Raw genomic sequence first — 16,557 nt, forward strand, 5'->3', positions numbered from 1 at the left:
AAATCCACATCTAATTCATTGGATCTCAATTTAGCCTCTATAGCATTGAAATTTACTGGAATAAATTATGACAGTGCAAATAATTTTACAATCAAAATTTGTAAGTTAAGACTGGCTGACAACTACAGTTATTAATGTTCATTAATATCGCAAAAGATAGAATAGATAAGTAATAACTTTGAGATTTGATTGCCCTCTCCTGCAAAGCAGATATGATTCCTCTGCATGAATCTTTTGACTATTTATTACAGTAATCCTGTGCCAGTTCAGTGACTTCTGGCGTCAGCACTCTGAATTTCTATCAACTATAAAACACAGCAGTTGACAGTATAACCCCAACCACATTTAATCAACACAAAATGCCATTGGTTTACAGACTATCTATATCCAGGGTTATAACTCCTGCTTTTAGAATGCAGTATTACTTAAATCATGGATGACATTTATTATTTATAGGCGATAAAATTGAAATTGAAGCCTCGGGAAACCCATTCTAAATATAAATACGAATAATAAATATTTAGAAGAAATGGGTTTTAGGTAAATCATGTAGGACTTATTTCTGGGTTGGGATGCTTAGAAGTAAACTAAATATCTATTCCTGGGAGTTGGCTGAAGGTCTATGTAATTTGCATAATGAAAATTCTGCTAAAGTCTATAATATTAAACACAAACATGTGCCATTAATGTATGAAGTAGGAATAGCTGACAATATGTATAACTCAATGATTCATGTAAGCATATTTTCAGCTAGTCTTACTTTTGCAAATTAGATGGCACATGATTTTAACTTCTTGGGAAAGAACAGTAGGGGATCATGTTCCTCCAGGGGTGCCAAGTTAATTAAAACCTAAACCTCTTGTTGGTATTTAAGGGGCTTGGGAGTCATATGAAGCTACCATGTTTTCCTGAAAATAAGACCGGGTCTTATTCTCTTTTGACACCCCCCCCCCACCCCCGAAATAAGCACTTGGCCTTATTTTCAAGGAAGTCTTATTACTTTTGAGGTGCAGGAGGCAGCGAGCCACTTCATGGCTGCTGCTCTGTTGCAATATTTTGAGTGGGCTACTCCAAAGTGGAATACAAAAATTACACCATGGCCAACTCTTTATTTAAAAATATATATTTTTATTTTTAAACAAACATAAACAAACAAAACATATAACATAAAAATATCTTCAGTTACGTACAATGTGTCAACTGGTTACAAGATTTTTGTGCGTCCTTTCCATAGTCATCGCTTAAACTTTATCTAAAGTCACATATTATCAAACAAATATATTTGTATACATTATTATTATAGTACTTCATTTGTTTGATTATCACTATTGTTTCTTCATTTTAAACAAGATATTCTAAATATAAGTTCATTTATATTATAATAATTCATTATATCATCTTCAATATATCCAATAATAAAGTATTTTTATATCCTATTCTAAGTCATTCTATTATTTTAGTATTGGTAACATTCTTTAATAATTTCCAATTCCATGTTTTTCCCCATTATTAATATCATCAATCTAATATATATGTATACAATTATTATGATTATTAAACATTCATTGAGTATAGCTATTATTACATTCTTTTTATATGAAGCATAGCTAAATTTAAACTAAATTTATATTATGGTGTTTCATTACATCGTCCTAAAATCATCCAATGGTATTACATCTTTATATTCTACTCTATATAAAATTGTTTATTTTTTATAAAAAGCTTTTCAACCTCATCTCCATAGTCTCACTTGCAATTTTATGTAAAATTTCATATTATCAATCTAGTATATATAAATGCATTATTATCATTGTTAATTATTTATTTGACTATAACTATTATTACTTTGTTTTATACATAATACTCAAAGTTTAACTAAGTTTGATTTGATTTTATTGTAACATTTCATTTCATCATCCTGTTTCCTTCTAGTAGTAGTGCAGTCCAATATCTCTTGCCGTTTGTAGAATCTGTATTCTAAGTGTTTTCTTGATAAGTCTTATGTGGACTTCTCTTAGCAACTTGTTGTTCATTCCATATCTTATAGAGAGTTGAAACCCTCCATCTGTTCCTTCTATCATCTTGCCTTTGGTTATCATTGGTGCTTCTGCCAAAATTACTCTCATTGTTTCTGCCAAATTTTCTCCCCTTTCTTTATCTATATTTTGAAGTCTGGGATAGAGTTTGAGTTTGTCGATCTCTCCTTTCAGTAATTCACACATATCATTTCCCTCCACTCTCGGTTTGCTGTCAATGTCAACAATTTTCTCATCACTTCGTTCATATTTCTCTGCAGTTTTTTTTAACTCTGTCCTCAAATTTCATCATTCTTTTGTAAATATTTTCAACTCTTCCCTCCATTCTTTCTATGCTTTGTTCTATAATCTCAAATCTCTTCTCAATTCTCTCTGTACTTATTAGAACTTTTTGAATTTCTAACATAATTATTTGCAATATTAATTCTTTTTCTTCTTCGTGTTGCACCATTTTTCCAGGTTGCAAACACTGCCACTAAACCATCCAAGGCTTATTGCTAATTTTCAAACAAATTCACTATAATCTTTCAAGTCCAGGCTTTCTTTTTACTCCAGTCCAGCTACTGATAATACTCCAAAAGAGCACCTGTATAAACAAACCGTGCTCTTCCCACTGTTCCTTTCAGTAAACAAAGTCAAGGACTCCGAGATATAAAATATAAATCAAGTGTTTATAGGAATTAGTGTTTCCAAGCCTCCAGCCTCTAGGTGACAGTGTTACTTCTTTTTCTCCTGCTTTTAGCCCTTTCTTTGTTCCGAGCTTGAGAAAAAAAAATTGTAAAGGTAAAATCCACCCGAACATTACAAAAAGAAAGAGATTCTTGCTCCACAAATACAAAAAGTGAGGAAAAATAGAAGAAGAAGGAAAAAAGAGACCAGTCCAATTTAAAAAGTAAGAGGCATTTGTAAGAATTCCATCCAAAAAAAGAAAACGAAGTTAAGGAAAGAAAGATAACACTCTAATTTTAATACAGACTTAATTTACCACTTACTCTCTTCTGTCTTCAATTTTAATTTTGCTCTAAGTCTTTATTCTCTTCTCCAACAGTAAAATTTATTTCACCAATTTTGACACACTCTCTCTCTCCTGCTCTGCTTCTGTTTCAGGGGTCTGTCCCAATTTTGTGCAGCTTCAATGGCTGCTTCTCTTGTAGCCGGAGGAAAGAGCTTCTCCTGGATCAATCAGGGGCTTTGCGATGCTCCTGAGATCAGCAGGACGTACCCTTCTCTATCACCGTCTCTTTGGGATGGTTTAGGTCCAAAAAGGACCATTCAACAGCAGAGATATCGACAGCAATCCTGGAGCACCAAGATTGCATGTCGTGTTGTAGCGACATCAGCCCCACCTCCAGTCCCTCCATGGCCAACTCTTTTTTTTATAAAAGTTTTTTTTAATTTTCAAAACAAACACAACACATCCTTCTTTACATACTGTAGAAAGTGTATCGGTTGTTACAAAAAGGCTTTCCACGGTCAACAAACATAATTCATATTAACTCAAGTATTTTAACTCAGATATTTATACATGTTACCATCATCATACCTCCATTTTCATTTGACTATAATTGTTTAAACGTCCTTCATCATAAAATATACCAAGACTTAATACATAACCACATACTGGCATTTCATTTACTATTTCTAAAATCCTCCAATAACACTGAATCCTTATGTCCAATTCTAGATAAACATCCATAATATTTAATAACAAAGTTTTCTAATCCTTCTTTCCAAATCACTGTTTACAATTTACATCCAATTTCCTTATGTTGTACCCATACCTATATATACGTTGTTATCATTATCTCTCCTTTATTTAACTATATCATGTATTTTCCCCCTAATATTCAAGATTTAACTATATCTAGTTTTTTATTAACCTTTATATATAATCCAAAAGAATTTCTAATCTTCCTTTCATGGGTACCATTCAATATTCATATCCCATTATTGCTTATCATAACACTACACATTGTATATATTATTATCATTATCAATTATTTATTTAACTTTATCTATTGTCACTAAATTTCACCAAGTTTAACTAGTTTTAAATTATACTCTTCCATCTATCAACCTGTATCTTTCCAGTAGCAAAACAGTCTCATATCTTCTGCCATTTGTGGTCTCAGTCCTCTAATCATCTCCTTAATCAACTTTGTATGGACTCTTCTTAGCAACTCTTTGTTTATAAAATCTCTCATGTAATTTTGATGCCCTTCTTCTGTTTCCTTAATCAGCTTATCGTTGCTTGTCGGTAGTGTTATCAATGCTATTGCTAGTAATATTTCTCTCTTTAAATCCATAAATTCTTTTGTTTTTTCTTCTTCTGTATCTTGCCATCTGGGGTAGATTTCCCCTCCATTTAATTCCTCTTTCAGTATTCCACTCTTTCCATTTTCAGAAACAAACAAAACCCCATAAATATCAGCAATTTTAATTTCTTTATATTCATTTTCCTCTTCAATTTTTAGGATTTTAACCACCACTTTTTCCATTTGATGACATCTTCTTCATCATATTTTGCTGTAAGATGCACTAAGTCTTCCAACTTCTTCTCTATCCTCTCACGTGTATTTGATAATTTCTGTATTTCTGAGAATATCTTTTGCAGACTTAAAACTTCTTTCTGCTGTTGATATTGTGCCATTATCTCCAGCTAACAAACATTGCTGCTCTAGCTTAGAAGGTTTTAACAAGATTAAGCATAGATTCATGTTCTGTCCCATGATTCCAATAAATATGCAGACCCAGGCTTGGCTGTCTGCCATGACTAATTACATAGATAAAGCTCCCTTGGCTGGGAGCCTAGAAAGTTCTCTTCACAAATACAAGATAAAACTTACAGAAGGCTTTTGCAATGGCTTGAATATGGACTGTTGTCTCCTGCAAAGATTCTTCTCCCTTCGCTCAACTTATAAACTCTTTGGGAGGGGCCACACCTTTAACCAGCTATCCCTACTTCCTTCTAAGACGTCTTCTCCACAGCTGTTCCTGTCTCATACCAATTTGACATCTACGCACATCAGGGACAACCTGCCTCTGTTCCTCCTCACTGCTCCCTGACTCAAATACTACCTGGTGGCCAACAGGCTTCTCTAGTTCCTGCTCTGACTCCAAATACCCTCCAGAGTCTTCCTCATCCTCCAGAGCAGTCCCATAATGGTCTGAGCTGTCAGAGTCCACCAACAACTCAGCCAGTCATTGCTGGACCACAACAGATTCACAATAGCATTTCATTTTCACCTTTCTCTGGTTAAAAATATACTTCAAAGGAACATCTGTGTGCTTTTCTTCTTATCATTCTCTATAAACAAACAGTGAGACCTTGAAGTGCCAAGCCAGGATAATCAGTGAAAAAAAATTAAAGTGTTTCGTTTCCAATACACAAACCTCCAGCCTCCAAGTAGCAGTGTTATTGTTGCAATGTTGCAATTTTCTTTGTTTCTTTTTGTGTCTTTTTTGTATTTCAAGTCTTTAAAAATGTCCAATTCTTAAATGAGTTAGAAAAGTAATGAAAGAGGAGAATTTTAGTCCATAGGTTAAAAGAAAAAAAATAGAAGAAGAAAATTTAATCCATTCATTTTAAAAGGCTTGCATAAATTCCATCCGTGAAGATCGTGTTTAAAAAGTAAGATAACCCACTGTCCAAAACCATTCCAAATCTAATTCCGCTGTTTATTTCTTCTGTTCTCCAATTTAAATTAATTTTAAGTTTTTTATAGGCAGTCACTTTTAAAACGGTAAAAATTCCTCACCAGCTGGAAACACTTTCTCTTTCTGTATCCTTCCATTTTGGAGCCACCCCGACTTCATCAGCCTAATGGCTGGATTTTTTGTCACTGGCTTGAAGAACTTTTCTTGGATCAATCAGGGACTTTGCAATGTCCCTGAGATCAGCAAGACGTATTCTTCCTGTTCACCCTCTCTGCGGGACGGTTTACGTCCGTTTGGACCACCTAATTGCAAAAGTATCAACTGCGATCTCAGAGCATCGAAATCGCACGTCGTCTCGGCGCGACTTCAGCTCCTCCACCTCTCCATGGCCAACTCTTAACTCATCATTAAGCCAATTTTGAAACTTATAAATGGCAATTCCATGACTATGCTGCAATGTCCATAAATGGTCATTTTGGTCATAAAACTGTTTTAACCAATAATAGACTGAGTTGTGATGACCAGAGGCACAGCACAAAGATAACACAGTGAGCTGATAGTTCAAGCACACCTTTATTGCTCCAACTTTCCTCCAAACACTCCCACATTTCTGGCAAGTACCAAAGCAAAGTGATCACACATCACACACACACACACACACACCTTCAACAACCTCTGGCTCAGAGGTGGGTTGCTACCAGTTTGCACCAGTTCAGGCAAACCAGTAGTGGCAATTGGGACTAGGTTGCTGAACTGGTAGGGACGGCAGGCTGGCAATGCTCCCAAACCGGTTCCCCAGTCATGCCTTTGCCGGCATGTTTTTTGTCATTTTATAATGACAAAAAAATATCATTATAAATTGTTCTGAATGCGCAGAACAATTTACAAGCAACTGCTCATGTGCAAGCAACTCATGGTGGGGGCGCAGGCTCAGCAAACTGGCAGTAACACCGGCAGCCACCCACCCCTGCTCTGGCTGCAAGTAGTCCAGCACAATGCTGTGAGCCCAATGGCTGCAAAGCAAGAAATCCAGCAGGGTAAGAGAATAAGTCAATGAGTCCAGGAAGCAAAGGAACAAGGCAATTAATCCAGGAAGCAAGAAAAAAAACCAAGAAGTCCAGGAAGTTTCAAACGTCGGCAACAGCACACAACACTCCATGAATTCAGCATTTAACTGTCCATTTTCAGTCATCCACTTTTTAACCTCCAAGGCTGAAATAGGTAATGGGCAAAATAGAAAGTTTGTAGGAGGCAAAGTAATACCTGAGACTTTTTTTGAATGAATAAAATATGTATTTGTGTGTATAGATGGATGAAAAGAATTTCCTTTCTAGAAAAGGGGATAAAAAAGGTGATTATATGGCAGGGTCCTCAATGAAATGGGTTATCTGGATGCCTTCCAGCTGGATTTCAGGCCTGGTTAAGGGGACAGAAATAGCCCTGGTTTCACTGGGTGATAACCTCTTGTGAAAGCAGCATAGGGCTACTGAATCCCTCCTTCTTCTCCTTGATATCACATTGGCCTGGAAAGAGAAGGTGAAAACTAGATGAAAATGATTCAGGCAAGTGGGACCTAGATATTTTTTTTAAGGAGAGAGTAAACCTGGATCTCCTTAATGGTTTGGGGAATATCCCCTCCTGCTGTGATGAATTTATTATTGCCTGAATATACCTGGTCATTGTCTGCTAGATTTTCACCAGCAAGGAAGATAAGGCTGGTTTCAATAGACAGGTAGTTGCATTGACAGCATAGAGAACCTGTCAACTTCATCTAGTTGAACCGGATCAACTGTTCCCAGATAATTGGATAGGACCATTCCCTAAGCAATCCTGAAGGACTTACTTTTAATATGCAATATTTGTTTTTGCTTGTATTCTCCATTTTGAGTACCAATGTCATGCCTCACTATTTCATACTGCATTGCTGCATATCAATTCTCCATTGAAAGAGCAGAAACAGTTTTGTTTCATGCCATTTCATGTCAGACCTAATGGTCAGCAGTTACTCAAAGTGCTAATCTTTCATTATATTGTGACTAATAATCACTACCTAACATGTAAATACCATGAAACATTTTAATAAAATCAACATACCAGCAATGTTCTTTTTAAAGAACATAGTGTGTATTTGACAACCATTTTAATCTTCTAACTCTCATGCAAAACCATATTTCAAATCTTCACAATGTTAATCTCATTTCCCCCATACCCATCTTTTTCCAGGATAAGATAGCCTGCACTTAGTTTGTTCTTTCTAGTAGATCAATTTATTTATATTCTTCTTATGCTGTAAACATAATGTTCTGTTCAATGTCATTGACTGCAATCTTCAATTTAATTATACATCCGTACACTGTATTTTTTGAAAACTGCTTCCAGGAACTGTCCTATGGATCAATTTGATTTTTCATCATGTGCACATTTATTCAAAAGTAAATACAGCTGCAAAGAAGAATTTAGTTCCAAAAATAAAGATTTGAAAATTTGTAAACTTGAGGCCTACATTTCTGGTCATATCCAACTGCCCCTAATTAATATGCAAAGATATACAAATTTAAGCCATTTTTAATCTATTTAAACATTCAAAAGCTAGTATATCCTGTTATCTTGGTCAGCTGATTCACTTACAAAATGTTAATTTTGGGGAATTAGGTTGGTCTGTCTATTCAAGTTTACTTGTCTTGCTTTGGAATTTGTAGTATTTTTATTAATTCTGAAACATCTATCAAGAGTTCAGTGAAGAAAGCCTAACCAAAGAGTCTTTAATTCTCCTCGGCTGCATTTCCGCATCTAGCACCCATAAGAAAATTTATTTTCTTCTGAGACTGACTGCTCAGTTTCCAATGCTGCCATCTTCCCTCCTCCACCTTCTTTTCTGGCAGGGAAATTTAAATATTTCCAGAAGAACTAATTATTAGATTATCATTCTTATACAATCAAAATCACCCTCCTATTATGGGTTACATATATTATTTTTATTATCTTTTAAACTACTGGCAAGTTTAAGTGTAGTAGAAAAAGAAGAGAAAAAGAGAGATGTTAGATACTTGCTCTAACTACAGTGTTTTCCACCAAGATCCTCTGTTCCGGTGGGAACAGAGATTTAATCCTATTGGTCGAAGGGTCTGATAGCTCCCTATAAAAGGGCTGCTGTCAGACTCAACCTTCGCTGGATTGTTCTCACTTGTTGTACTTAATAAAGAGCTGTTGTTACCTTTAAGCCTGTGTGTGCCTATCCATTACCCAATCTAACACTGGCGACAAGGATGGGATTGGAAGACAACTAGGCAAACCAAAAGAGCATAGCAATCCAGCAAGTACATCCAGCCTGGAGAGCAGCACAGCTTCGAGCAGCCATTTTTGAGCGGCAAACTCAAAACACCCTCTGAACACAAAATGGTCATGCACGCCCCACCGACTCCGTATGACCCAGTCACCGAGCACTGGGACTTGTACATGCTACGATTTGACTGCTTCCTCGAGGCAAACAACCTCATGGGCCTTTCTGAAGGCTGCAAGAAGAACATGTTCCTCGGATACTATGGCCAGGAAGTGTTCGAGACGGCAAAAGACCTCTCTGAGCTGATACCGCTACAATCAGTCTCCTGGTCCATGCTTCAGTAGACGCTGAGGACCCACTATGCACCCAAGCCGTCCAAGCACATTCGCCAGCATGAGTTTAACATCAGGAACCAGAAAGAGGGCGAGTCAATTAACAAGTATGTTGCGGCGCTTCGCAAGGCCACAGCATACTGCAAATTCCGAGACCTGGACGAGCTGATTCTGGATCGCATAATTTGCGGCGTATGGGACATAAACCTACAGAGGAGGTTACTTGATTCCCCATTTGGCCGTCCTCAGCCACCGCATGCCCAACGGAACCAAAGCCTCTATTGCATTTTACTCCAGGACCTTGTCTGCCGTAGAGCGGAACTACAACCAGCTGGACCATGAGGCTTTGGCTGCAGTGGTTGGAGTAAAGAGGTTCCATGAGTATCTATATGGCCTGGACTTGGAACTGGTTATGGACCACAAGCCATTGTTGGGCTTACTGGCTGGGGACCGACCTACCCCAGTGTCATTATCACCTTGCATGACCAGATGGACCATCTTCTTAGCTGCCTACTCCTACCGTCTCATCCACCGACCAGGCTCCACTTTGGGGCACGCTGATGCTCTAAGCCGCTGCCCGCTGCCTGAACTTCTCGCTGACCCTACCCCCGAGACGCCATTCCTCCTCATTGACTGCCTTGAGACTGGGCCTGTCTCATTCTGTGAAGGACTCCACCATCAAACAAATTTTGAACTGGGTGTGGAGGGGGTAGCCCAAGGGGCCTGTTGGGGCTGATTTCAAAATGTATTTTGCCAAACGTGATGAGTTATTGGCTGTAAATGGCTATTTACTGTGGGGGGACCGGGTTGTTGTTCCACCCAAACTGCGCATTGCAGTATTAGAGGCTTTACATGTAGGGCATCCTGGAATTGTCAGGATGAAGTCTTTGGCTAGGAGTTACGTGTGGTGGCCTAGCATGGAGAGGGAGATCGAAGAATGGGTGGCTACCTGCACACCGTGCCAGGAGTCCAGACCAGCTCCCCCAAAGGTGCCCGCTAAGGAGTGGGAGCGACCTTAAGCACCCTGGTCTAGAGTGCACATTGACTTTGCTGGCCCAGTTCACAGCCAGACATTTCTTGTAGTTGTGGATGCCTACTCAAAATGATTAGAGGTAGTCCTGATGGCCTCCAGTATGGCAGAAGTGGTCATCAAGGTGCTACAGAGATTTTTCTCCATGCACGGCCTGCCCAATGTCTTGGTCTCTGACAATGGGCCCCAATTCACGGCCATGCAATTTGAGACCTTCCTAGCAGCTCAGGGATTCAGGCATGCTCTATTCGCACCATTCCATCCAGCCTCCAATGGTCAGGTGGAGAGAATGGTGAGATCTGCAAAAGAGGCCCTCTCTAGGATGGGCCCGGGAGATTGGCAAACACAGGTTTACCACTATTTGCTAATTCAGCACATCACACCCAGTGCCACTACAGAGAGAAGCCCCTCTGAGCTTCTCATGGGTCCCCGGCTAAGGTCCCACTTAGACCGGCTACACCCCAATTATTCTGCCTCATTGTTCCCAAACTCCACAAGCAAGATTCGAAACATTTAGCATAGGGGATTCGGTATACGTCCACAACTACGCTGGATCTGTGGATTCCTGTCACAGTGATAGGCATCACCAGCCCTTGCTCTTACCTCCTAGAGCTCGAGGATGGTAGGAATTGGAGAAGGCATATTGACCAATTCCATGGCCGCCTCTCTAACTCCAGTCTTAGACAACCAGAGGTAACTCCTGCACGAGTTAGCCAAATCCCTATCCAAACGGAGCTAATACTCACTCCTTCCATGGCCAGCTGAAGCCCGAGGGTACCGCAAAATGTATCTGGTTTTGTTGCAGGCCTGCAGCGAGCTCCGAGTGAACTGGCTCTAGAAGCTCCAGCTGCGGCTTGTGAAAGGTTCCAGGAGCTTCCACCAAGCGGACCTGCAGAGCAAACTCCGTCCAACCTGTCCAAGGAAACCCCGCCTACTGAACTGCGCAGGTCAGGCAGAGCTACCCAAAAGCCCACCTACCTGCATGACTACATAACAAGTAGGATTGTTCCATCCAAGAGGGGAGGGGTGTTAGATACTTGCTCTAACTACAGTGGTTTCCACCAAGATCCTCTGTTCCGGTAGGAACAGAGGTTTAATCCTATTGGTCGAAGGGTCTGACAGCTCCCTATAAAAGGGCTGCTGTCAGACTCAATCTTCGCTGGATTGTTCTCACTTCTTGTATTTAATAAAGAGCTGTTGTTACCGTTAAGCCTGTGTGTGCCTATCCATTACCCAATCTAACAAGAGAGAATTGTGATGCAGCAATAAATGGTTAATAATGAGAATATGTAATTTTTTCTCACATTTCTTTAAGGATACGTGTATATCTTTTCTTTTTCCTTTTGTCCTTTTTTGCTTAAAATACTTTATTTAACCAATAAAAATACAGTTAAAATTTCAACATATTTCTAGATAACATTCTGTTCAACAAAATACAGTATTTTAGAAATTATAATATTGTATTTATGTTGTTGGTGATCAAGTTAGGCTAACTAATTTTTACATGTTACTATTCTTGTGCTTTAACTCCCCCTTTACTAAGCTAACTTTGAATAAATTGTAACATTCTTTATGTCTTCATTCATAAGCTAACTGAATTTTTTTAGTCCGGTATTTGTTTTGAATATAGTCAATCCATCTTCTCCAGTCCAATTTGTACTTCTCATCTGAGTGGTCCTTCAGATATGCTGAAATTTTGGGCATCTCTGCTAAATTTACTACTTTTAACGTCCATTCTTGGATAGTGGGCAACTCTTCCTTCTTCCAGTATTGCACCACCAACAATCTTGCTGCCGTCGTTAGGTTCAAGATCAAATTAGTCTCTATAACAGTACAATCTGAAACTATACCTAATAAAAACAACTGGGGTGTGAACTTTATCCTCTTTTTCAAAATATTTTGAATAACCCACCATATTTTTATCCAAAATGCTTTAACATTTTTACAAGTCCAAATATGATAATACGTGACATTAACACAATCACATCTCCAACATTTAAATTGTAAATTCAGATACCTACAGGCTAGCCTTTTGGGATCTAAATGCCATCTGTACAGCATCTTGTAGAAATTATCTCTCAAGTTCTGAGCTTGTGTAAACTTTACATTTCTTACCCAAATCTCTTCCCATGTTTCCATCACTATTGGCTCTTCAAAATTTTGTGCCCATTTTATCATACAATCTTTAACTAATTCTGTTCCTGAGTCTATTTCTATCAATACATTATACAACCTTTTTATGTGCATTTGACCCTGGTCCCTGATTTGTTTTATCAAGTTATCCTCATTTTGGATAATACCGGATTTCTGGTCTTTTTTCCATCTAGCCTGTAACTGACCATACTGAAACCAGGTTTGAATTACCCTTTCATCTCTTAATGCATTCAAAGATTTTAACTGTAGTCCACCTCTATCCATACTAAGGAGTTCTGCATATGTAGTTACATCTTGTTTTTGTTCTATACTTATGTTCTCTATAGCGTGTCTAGGCACCCCCCACATGGGTATCTTGTCATTTAGCTATGTTGATATTTTTTCCAGACATGCAATAAGGCATTCCTTAAAATATGACTTTTAAAGATCTTGTCGACCTTCTTGTCATATATTAAATAAGCATGCCAGCCATATACCAAATCATAACCCTCAATATTCAATATTCTATCCTCTGTTAGGTTAATCCAATTGCTGATTGTTGTTAAAACTGCTGCTTCACAGTATAATTTTAAGTTGGGTATTTTTAAGCCTCCTTTTTCACGTATGTCTTGCATTATTTTAAGTTTATTCTCGATTTCTTTCCTGCCCAAACAAAATTGTTAATACCTTTCTGCCATTCTTCCAAATTTGTGTCTTTTTTAAGTATTGGTATCATTTGAAAGAAGAAGAATAACTTGGGCAAAACATTCATTTTAACTGCAGCTATCCTTCCCAGCAAAGACAATTGTAATTTGCTTTTCCATTTATTCATTTCTATCTGTATTTTATGCCATAGTGGTTCATAATTGTACTTATATAATTTCCCATTTGAAGTTGTAATATAAATTCCTAAATATTTAACCATTTTTACTCTCTCACATCCTGTTACTCTTTCTAATTCTTTTTTTTTTTTTGGTTCGTAGATATATTTTTAGCTATCATCTTTGTCTTCCCTAGATTTACTTTGAAGCCAGATACTTGACCATATTGATTAATTATATTCATTAGACCTATAACTGATTCCCCCGGCTGGGTTAAAGTTACAACCAAGTCATCCGCAAATGCTCTTACTCTATATTCGTAGTGCCTAATCTTAATTCCTTGTAGTTCGTCTGACCCACATATTCCTTTCAATAACAATTCCAGGGTTAAAATAAACAATAATGGAGACAAGGGACACCCCTGTCTTGTTCCTTTTTCAATTTTAAAAGATTCTGTTAAGCCTCTATTAACTATAATTTGTGCTGTCTGTTTCTGGTATATTGCTTTAATAGATTGCATGAAATGCTCTCCGAACTGCATCTTTTGTAGTATTTTTATTAAAAATTGCCAATTGACTTGGCCGAATGCTTTCTCCGCATCTAAGAATAAAAGCACTGCCGGGACTTGATTATACTTTCCCAAATATTCCATTATATTAATGATTTGTCTTACATTACTTTTCATTTGCCTTCCCTGTATAAAACCAGACTGATCATTGTGAATCATTTGTTGCGCAATTGGCAGTCCAGATTTTGATCTACAATTCCATTAAAATCTCCCATCATACAAATATCAGTATAGTCCAATTCAATTATTTTCCTATGTACGTTTCTGAAAAATTCATCTTGTTTGTCATTGGGGGCGTATATTGCAATTAAAAGTATTTTCTTTAAATTGTCCATAATTTCCACCATCAAGATTCTTCCCTCATCATCTGTATAAATTTGTTTTACTGGAATTATATCTTTAATATAGAAGATCACTCCTCTTTTCTTACAGCTTGCCAATGCTATAAATAATTTCCCCAATTTTGGTTGCACCAATAAATGTCCATGCTGTTTTTGAATATGAACCTTGTAAAGAAATTATGCCCAAGTTTAATTTTTCTAATTTATGAAATATTTTTCTTCTTTTAATTGCAGAGTGAAGTCCATTTATATTAATTGAGATCATTTTTTCCTTCCATATCTGTATTTTATAATTAGGATTTATAGCTCTAGTTGATCTCTGTTCTTGTTGTTCTCTGATGTCAATGCCACCTATAGCTCCCTCCTCTGTTTGAATCCCACCTACCGCACCTTCAAGTTCCTTGATCTCAACTGCACATGCCTCTTACAAGTCTACCAATGGATCTTCTCTTCTGGTCTTCTCAGCCTTCTCAGCCTTTCCTCTCAAATGTTCATTAAAAATGGTTCTGCCTTATCAGTTGTGTCTATTCTATATCTTTGACCTTGCCATGTAAATATTAAACCTTCTGGTATAAGTCATCTGTAGTTAATGCCTTTCTTAAGTAGAATCTTAGTCAAGAATTGATATGTTCTTCTCGTCTCTCTCACTCTTCTTGGGATTTGTTTCAACACACAATCTCCTTCCCTTTATATTCCAATTTTCTATCTCTTGTTTTCTGTAGAATTTGTGATTTAATTATTTTCTTAGTAAATCTTACATGGACTTCCCTCAGGAGTCCATTTCTCGCTGCCTATCTCGTGTAGACTCAAAACACCTCATCTATGCCATCAGCCATCTTCTCTTGGATTATCTCTAACACATCTTTCAGTAATTCTGATATCATTTGTGCCAAGTCCTCACCTTTTTCTTCTTCTATGTTTTGAAACCTTTTAAAAAATCTGACCGATCAATTTCCCATTCCAGTATTCCGCTGTTGTCTTTTTCCACTATATTCAATCTACTATCAATATTTTCCATTTTTTTCTCATTTTCTTCATCCTTTTCTTCAATTTTTTGTAGTCTATCTTCATATTTCATCATCCACTGTTGAATAATTTCAATTTTTTCTTCTGTTTTACTTGTCTTTTTTTCTAGATTTTCTAACCTCTTTTCAATATTTTCTGATCTCTTCTCAATACTCTCTCCTCTTGTCTCTAATTTTTGTATTCCTTGCATAATTGCCTCTAGTGTTACACCCTTATCCTTATCCTGTTGAAGCATCATCTGTATTGATCTCTGCCCTCCTGCAGGTGAAGAGGAGGGAGTTGTTGTTGCGGAGCCAACAGTTGCTATTTTTCTGCTCATCTTCCTCTTTATATTTGAGTTTCAACCATGGAGGGACAAAGAGAAAAAGAAAATAAAGCAATAACTAATAGTTAAGGAAACTATAAAAAAGGAAAGGGAAATAGGAAAATATGCAAAACCAAAAATCAGGAAGGGAAAAAAGAAAAAAAAGAAAAAAAGATTCTTTAATCTCTTCAATGCAAAAAGTTATAAAAAGAAAAAAGGGGAAGAAGAGAGCAATAAAAAAGGAGAGAGAAAAAGATTATTGAAATTTTCCTTAGTCCAGCATCCTTGAACACTCTAACAAAAGGGAAAAAGAAAAAAAGTCAAAATCAAAACAGAAGAAGTAGACAGAGTGAAACCACAGCTTCCAAAACAAATAAAGTTAAACACTGTCACCAAAAAGGAGAAAAAAAAGGAGAAAAAGTTCAAAGTCTTTATAGGGTGAAAACCTCTCCAAGGTCATTGTAAGCTTCCCCTTTAAAAGGAAAAATTTTGTTTATTCTTTCAGAGAAATTTTCTCAGCTACTGTTAGTTTCCAAGAAACAGGGGTGTTTTTCTGTGTTTCTCCCACTATCTTATCTAACTGAATAGCTTTGTACAACTTCTCTCCAAACATTCATGCAAAAAACAACACATTATTCCAAAACCACTAGGTGGCAGTTATACTTGTTTCAATCTCAATTCTTGTTACACTGTTACACTCTGCTTTAACTTTCTCTAAAAAAAGAAAGTGATTAATAAAAAAAGGAAAGGATTTTAAGTCAATTCCAACTTAATTGTAACAATACTTCCAAAAGGTCCAACGAAGCAAGTAAGAAGAAAAGCAAAACGAGCTAGTCCAATTCAAAATCCAAGTGAAAATCAAATCGCTTCTTAAATCCAGTCAGGCTTCTGGCATTAAAAGGGGAAAAGAAAAAAGGAAACCTTCAATTAACTTATTTCTAACATCTGCCGCTTATTTTCTTATCAGTCTTTCTTTCTTTAAAGAAAGTCTCCAAGTTTTAGGATATTCATCCTCCAAAAAAAATGAAA

The sequence above is a fragment of the Natrix helvetica genome (assembly GCF_964273705.1).
Source record: "Natrix helvetica genome assembly, chromosome: Z".
NCBI lineage: Eukaryota > Metazoa > Chordata > Lepidosauria > Squamata > Natricidae > Natrix > Natrix helvetica.